The sequence below is a fragment of the Pogoniulus pusillus genome, chromosome 8 (assembly GCF_015220805.1).
Source record: "Pogoniulus pusillus isolate bPogPus1 chromosome 8, bPogPus1.pri, whole genome shotgun sequence".
Lineage (NCBI taxonomy): Eukaryota > Metazoa > Chordata > Aves > Piciformes > Lybiidae > Pogoniulus > Pogoniulus pusillus.
In genome coordinates, this window is record NC_087271.1 from 19,504,538 (window position 1) to 19,511,896 (window position 7,359).

Sequence of the window (7,359 nt, forward strand, 5' to 3'; positions counted from 1 at the left end):
GCCGTCTGACACATCGCCCCTGCCCGAGCTCCTTTTGTCGCGGAAGGGCATTTCTCTGTAGGTGTCGGTGTGGCTCTGTCAACCCAAACTCCAGGGTAGAACTGGCCTGGTTCCCCGAGGAGTTGTGGAAGCTCCTAGGCCCGGAAGAGTGCCAGGCTAGGTTGGATGAGGCCTGGACCAGCCTGATCTAGCAGGAGGTGACCCTGCCCATGGCACAGGGTTGGAACTAAATGACTTTTAAGGTCCCGTCCAACCCAACCTGGTCTATGGTTCTATGATTCAGTGGTCCTGAGCAGGAAAGCCTGACACAGAATTCCTCATATACACTATCCCTTCAGTAAATAAAGCAATACATGATGAAAAGGGGGTACTGATAGATAGTAGCTGAACATGAGCCAGCAGTGTGCCCAGGTGGGCAGGAGAGCCAATGGCATCCTGGCCTGTATCAGGAACAGTGTGGCCAGTAGGACAAGGGAGGTTATTCTGCCCCTGGATTCAGCACTGCTCAGGCCACACCTTGAGTGCTGTGTCCAGTTCTGGGCTCCTCAATTCAAGAGAGATGTTGAGGTGCTGGAACGTGTCCAGAGAAGGGCAACAAAGCTGGTGAGGGGCCTGGAACACAAACCCTGTGAGGAGAGGCTGAAGGAGATGGGATTGTTTAGCCTGGAGAAGAGGAGGCTCAGGGGTGACCTTATTGCTGTATACAGCTACCTGAAGGGAGGCTGTAGCCAGGTGGGGGTTGGTCTCTTCTCCCAGGCAACCAGCAATAGAACAAGGGGACACAGTCTCAAGTTGTGCCAGGGTAGGTCTAGGCTGGATGTTAGGAGGAAGTTCTTGCCAGAGAGAGTGATTGGCATTGGAATGGGCTGCCCAGGGAGGTGGTGGAGGCACCATCCCTGGAGGTCTTCAAGAAAAGCCTGGATGAGGCACTTAGTGCCATGGTCTAGTTGATTGGATAGGGCTGGATGCTAGGTTGGACTGGATGATCTTGGAGGTCTCTTCCAACCTGTTTGATTCTATGATTCTATGATACTATGAAAAGTAGAGTAAAGAGGGTCTTGTTTTCAGAGATGAGAGAGTGTGCAAGGTTCAGGCTGGTTTCTGAGCGTGACAGCCCAAGCAAAGGTGTGGAAATGGCACCGAGGGACATGGTTTATTGGCCACGGTGGTGCTGGGTTGAAGATTGGACTCCATGGTCTTGAAAGTCTTTTCCAAATGAAACAAGATTCTATAGCTGTTGGAGAAATGTTGTGGCCATGACAGTTTGGGCCATGGTTTAGTGGCCATGGTGGTGTTGGCTTGATGGTTGGTGTCGGTGACTTAGAGGTCTTTTCCAACCCCAACAATTCCATGCTTTTGTGGTAATAAAATCCACGTAAAAGCACACAGAAGGTCTCAAACATCACTGGGATGGAGCATTGGTGTAAGTGCTGATTTTAGTGTCCCACTGGAATCATGGAGTGGTTTAGGTTGGAAGTGACCTCAAAGCTCAGCCAGTTCCAACCCTCTGCCATAGCAAGGGACACCTCCCAATAGAAAAGGTTGCTCAAGTCCTCTTCCAACCTGCCCTTGAACACCTCCAGGGAGAGAGCTAAATCCATAACCCAGACAAATGAACAAGCCAAAACTTTAAAATTGTGATTTAAAAAGCATCCTGTGGCTTACTGGTTTCAGCAGCAGGATACCAGCCTCCATTGCCCATGTGTGAGCAGGGTGCTGTGCCCGTGCTTGTAGTGGTAGGATGAGGGGCAATGGTTTTGAGCTGGCAGAGGGGAGATTGAGTCTGCAGATGAGGAAGAAATTTTTTCCAGTGAGGGTGGTGAGACACTGGCACAGGTTGCCCAGGGAGGCTGTGGCTGCCTCCTCCCTGGAGCTGTTCAAGGCCAGGTTGGATGAGGCCTTGAGCAACCTGCTATAGTGGAAAATGTCCCTGTCCATGGAAGGGAGTTGGAACTAGATGATGGAGGTTGCAACTAGATGATTATTAAGGTCCCTTCAAACCAAACAATTCTAGGATTCTGTGCCAGCACAGAGCTTTCCTGGTATCTCCTCTCAGAATCACAGACACAGGCAGCCTGGCAAAGCTCCTCAGGATCACCAAGTCCAACCTAGAACCCTACTCTACAAGAGCCACCTTAAACCATAGCCCTGAGCACCACATCCAAACCAGCCTTAGACACATCCAGGCTGGGTGACTCCACCACCTCTCTGGGCAGCTCATTCCTCTCCCTGGCCACTCTCTCTGTAAAAAAACTTTTCCCTAATGTCCAATCTAAACCTGCCCAGCCTCGGCTTGAGGCCATTCCCCCTTGTTCTGTCTTAATTATCTGTGAGAAGAGCCCAGAAGCAGCCTCTCCACAATGTCCCTTCAGGTAACTGTAGACAGCAATGAGGTCTCCCCTCAGCCTCCTCTTCTCAAACTAACCATCCCCAGCTCCCTCAGTCACTCCTCGTAAGATTTACTCTCCAGGCCCTTCCCCAGCTTTGTTGCCCTCCTCTGGACCCACTCCAGCACCTCCACATCTGTCTTCTGTTGTGGTGCCCAAAGCCAAACACAACATTTGAGGTGTGGCCTCACCAGAGCTGAGTCCAAGGTGACAATCACCTCCCTACTCCTGCTGGCCACAGCATTTTTAATCCCAGCCAGGATGCCATTGACCTTCTTGGCCACCTGGGCACACTGCTGGCTCCTATTTAGCTCCTGTCTACTACAACCCCCAGATCCCTTTCTGCCAGGCAGCTCTCCAGCCTCACTGCCCCAAGCCTGTAGCATTGCTTGGGCTTGTTGAGACCTAATCTCTGATCCCTTTTCCTTCTTGCTATTGGTCTGGTCATGATCTGACAAGATCTGCCCTTAGACCGACCAAAGTTACCTCATTAAGTCCATAAAAGGTGCTTATTTGTACCAAATGTTTATTTCCTGCCTGTTTTTATTCCCTTTACCATATCCTGTTGAAAAATTATCTGTTTCCAGAAGCAGTTTTTGTCACATCCATTCAGCAGTTCGTGTGGTGAGGTGACAGTATTACAGCTATTTAGTTATAAACCTGCATAAACCCACTGGAAAAAAAACTGGGTTGGGTCATCTGGTCTGTCTGCTGCAGAAAGTCATACTCAAATTCCTGCTGGTGATCATCATCAGGAACAATTTCTTCACATGGAGGGTTGTGGAGTCCTGGCCCAGACTTTCCAGTGACAGGACAAGGGGCAATGGGTGGCAGCTGAGGCATAGAAAGTTGCCTTTAAACATGAGGAGGATTTTTTTTCCCTGTGAATGTGACAGAGCACTGGGACAGGCTGCCCAGGGGGACTGTGGAGTCTCCCTCTCTGGAGATATTCCAAACCCACCTGGATGTGTTCCTGTGTGATCTGCTCTAGGGGATCCTGCTCTGGCAGGGGGGTTGGACAGGATGAGCTTTGGAGGTCCCTTCCAGCCTCTGACATTCTCTGACTCTGATTCTGTGGTTCTGTGACTGTGGTGGAATTTTGAATGGGGGCTGTGACTAATCTTGTGTTTAACCTAGAAGTAGAAGGACAAGGGCAAAAGTAGCAGATGGAAAGGACACTGAATGGGACTGTCTGTAGGTCCTCCACTTGTGTCTATCCTCAAACTATCCAAGAAATGCTACTTCACTGCAGAATTTAAACTCCTGCTTTTCTACTCAAACAACATCCCTTAATGATGTCAAATAATCAACCTAGGCCTAAATGAAGTATTAGAGTCTTGGGATGTAGTATATGGCAACAGATCTTCTTAGGTCACACTATCAGTGCTGACCTTTCAAATGAAGTAGCACAGAATCCCAGCATGCTGGTTTTGGAAGGCCCCTCTGGAGATCATCCAGTCCAACCCCCTTGCTCAGGCAGGGGCACCCACAGCAGCCTGCCCAGCAGCACAATTCCCAGATGGAGTTGGAAGCTCTCCAGACCAGGGAACTCTGCAACCTCTCTGGACAGCCTGCTCCAGAGCTCCAGCACCCTCACAACAATGAAGTTTCTCCTCCTGTTTAGGTGGAACTTCCTGGGTACCCGTTTGTGCCTATTGCCCCTTGTCCTGTCTCTGGGCACCATTGAGAAGAGTCTGGTCCCATCCTCTTGCCCACCATGGGTCCTTTATCTCTTGCTGAACATTGATCAGATCCCCTCTGGGGCTGCTCTTCTGCAGGCTCATCAGCCTCAGGGCTTTCAGCTTTCCTCCTCGCAGGGGGCCCCTCAGCAGCTTGGGAGCATCTCTCCTGAACTGTGAAGCCTAGAACTTGACCCAGTGCTCTGTCTGTGTCTTACCAGGGTAGAAGAAGGAGAGGAGAACCTCCCCTTAGAGCACCCTCACAGCAAAGAAATTGATAAAAAAAATAATTCAAAACCAAATGAAACAACTAAATTAAAATAAAAAATAGTCTTTGGAAGAAGCTGGAAGATGCAGCTGCAGCCCAGCACACCTCAAAGCACTCACTCCTGCTATGACCTAGTGGGAAGTATCCTGCTCATGGCAGGGGGCTTGGAACTAGATGACTTTTAAGGTCTTTTCCAACCCGAACCATCTGATGACTCCCTGAATCTCTGGTCTGATTTTAGTCCTTACAGCAGGTGGCACTTTAGTCACACACAATTTCTCCATATCCTGTTGCAGAGTAAAACCTGTTTGGGTTTTATATATTTTTAATCACTTTTTTTTTTCCTCTCTCTGGGAGTGGGATTCAGGAGAGGTATTTTAAATATCAAGGTATCAATAACTCTGAAAATAACAAGCGTGACTGTCACTGAGAGGGATGTGGAGGTGCTGGCAGGTGTCCAGAGGAGGGCCACGAGGATGATCAGAGGGCTGGAGCTGCTCTGCTGTGAGAAGAGACTCTGCACACTCTGCTGTGAGGGAGTTAGGGCTGTTCATTCTGGGGAGGAGAAGGCTCTGAGGTGACCTTATTATGGCCTTAAGGAGGCCTGTCCCACAGCAGCCCAGATGTGAGCTTTCTGTCTGACACTTCAGCCTGCTGTGGGAAACCTTGGCTGGGGTCACTGGGGTTGGGCTGCTGCTGGTGCCCATTGCCTTGGCTCTTTCACAAGGATGGAGACAACCAGTTGGGCAGGGCTGTGAATCACTGACTGCTGTGGGCTGTTGGCTGTGCTTGCAGGACTGGCTGGCAGCTTCTTCAGTGTGTGCTAGCCCTGAGCTTTGCAGAGACAATGGAGGAGGTGTGTGTCAGAGCCACTCTGGGTAGCATCCATCTCCTTGACCTACACAGCAGAGACACCAAAACATGTGGACCTGCAGGATCTTGGACCTGCAGGACTTGTGGACAGTAAAGTCAGTCACAGAATCCCAGCATGGTGAGGTTGGAAGGGTTTAGGCTGTCAGGTAGTGCTAGGACTGGGGAAAATGGAACAAAGCTAGAGGTGGGTAGATTGAGCCTGGATGTGAGGAGGAAGTTCTTTGGCATGAGGGTAATGAGAGCCTGGAAGGGGTTTCCCATGGAGGTGGTGGAAGCCTCATCCCTGGAGGTGTTTAAGGCCAGGCTGGATGAGGCTCTGGACAGCCCGATCTAGTGTGAAATGTCCCTGCCCAAGGCAGTGGGGTTGGAAGTGGATGATCCTTGTGGTCCCTTCCAACCCTGACTGCTTGCATGGTTGTACGATTCTGTGTCATGGGGACTGGAACTGGAAGGCAGCTGATCCTTGAGCTGCACGTGACAGAACATCATGTCTGCAAGGAACATCAGGATCACAGAATAAAGTCACAGAGCAGTTTGGCTTGGAAGAGACCTTAAAGATCTTCTAGTTCCAACTCTTCTGCCTTGTGCAGGGACACCTCCCACCAGCCTGGCCTTGAGCACCTCCAGGGGCGTATGGTGTCTTCCTCCTTCCAGGCCTCTTACAAGCAGGATTTGCTTCCCACTCTCACCTGCCTTCTCAAAAATAGGCATTTCCCAGGCAGCATCCCTGGCTTTCCTTGGGGGAGGCTTGGGTTGTAGGGAAATGATGGAACCTAGAAGTTGGTGTCTCTTGTGCCTCCAGGGAAAACACTCTTTTAAAGATCAGGAGCACAGGAAGGACATTGAGGGACTGGAGCAGGTCCCGAGATGGGCAATGAAGCTGGTGAAGGGTCAGGGGGCCAGGCTTGGTGAGGAGCAGCTGAGGGAACTGAGGCTGGTCAGCCTGGAGAAGAGGAGGCTGAGGGGAGACCTTCTGGCTCTCTACAACTCTGAGATCATCAAGTCCAGCAATTAACTCGGCACTGCCAGGTTACCACTACATCATGGCCTTCAGCACCGCATCTCCATGGCTCTGAAACTGCTCCACTGCTGCCCTGGGAATCGCAGAGTCACAGAATGTCAGGGGCTGGAAGGGACTTCCAAAGCTCATCCAGTCCAGCCCCCTGCCAGAGCAGGATCTCCTAGACCAGATCTCACAGGAACACATCCAGGAAGGTTTTGAGTATCTCCAGAGAGGGAGACTCCACCACCCCTCTGGGCAGCCTGTTCCAGTGCTCTGTCACCCTCACAGGGAAAAATTCCTCCTCATGTTTAAAGGCAACTTCCTATGCCTCAGCTGCCACCCACTGCCTCTTGTCCTGTCACTGGGAAGTCTGGGCCAGGACTCCACAACCCTCCATGGGAAAAAAAGTGTTCCTCATGTTCAACTTAAAAGTCTCCTGAGGCAACTTGAGTCCATTTCATCTTGTGCTGTCACTTGCAACCCCCACCTGTCTCCAGCCTCCTTTCAGGGAGTTTTAGGGAGGCCTGAGGTCTCCAAGGTCCCTTTCTGCTGGGCAGTTTCCAGTCACTGTGCCCCAAGCTTGTGGAGTTGTTGTGACCCAAGTGCAGGACCCAGCACTTGGTCTTGTAAACTAATAAGAAATGATTTAAAACAATTCAGTAAATACTAAGATTTAATAACATCTTTAGGCTTCAATTCAAGATTTTGGAGGTCCTGTTGCTGTTTTTCTTTCAGAGGGCTTCATTTCAATGTCTGCTTCCCCTTTTCACTGCAGCTGGTGAACAATTTTGTTTCTTGGATTCCTGTTTCTCTCTCCAAGCATTTCAGCTTCAAATGTGGGTAAGAAACTGATAATAACCAAGTAAATGAGAAATACATCACCCATCACTTGAACCTAATGCAACCCAACAGCTGAAAATGAAAAAATGGGCAGAAAACTCTTTAATTGGCCTCTCTCTAGACAGCCAATTCCTACCAAGGAGCCCTGAAAATCAGTTTCTCTGCAGAAAAACTCAGTAGTACAAAGGGCAGGGAGATTTGAGTCAGGGAATTAAATGAAGGTCGCCTTCAGAGCTCCTTCATCCAGGTTCTCACCTCCCTTTCTGGTGCAATATCTGCATGCCAGCCTCTTTACTGAGCAAAATGGGG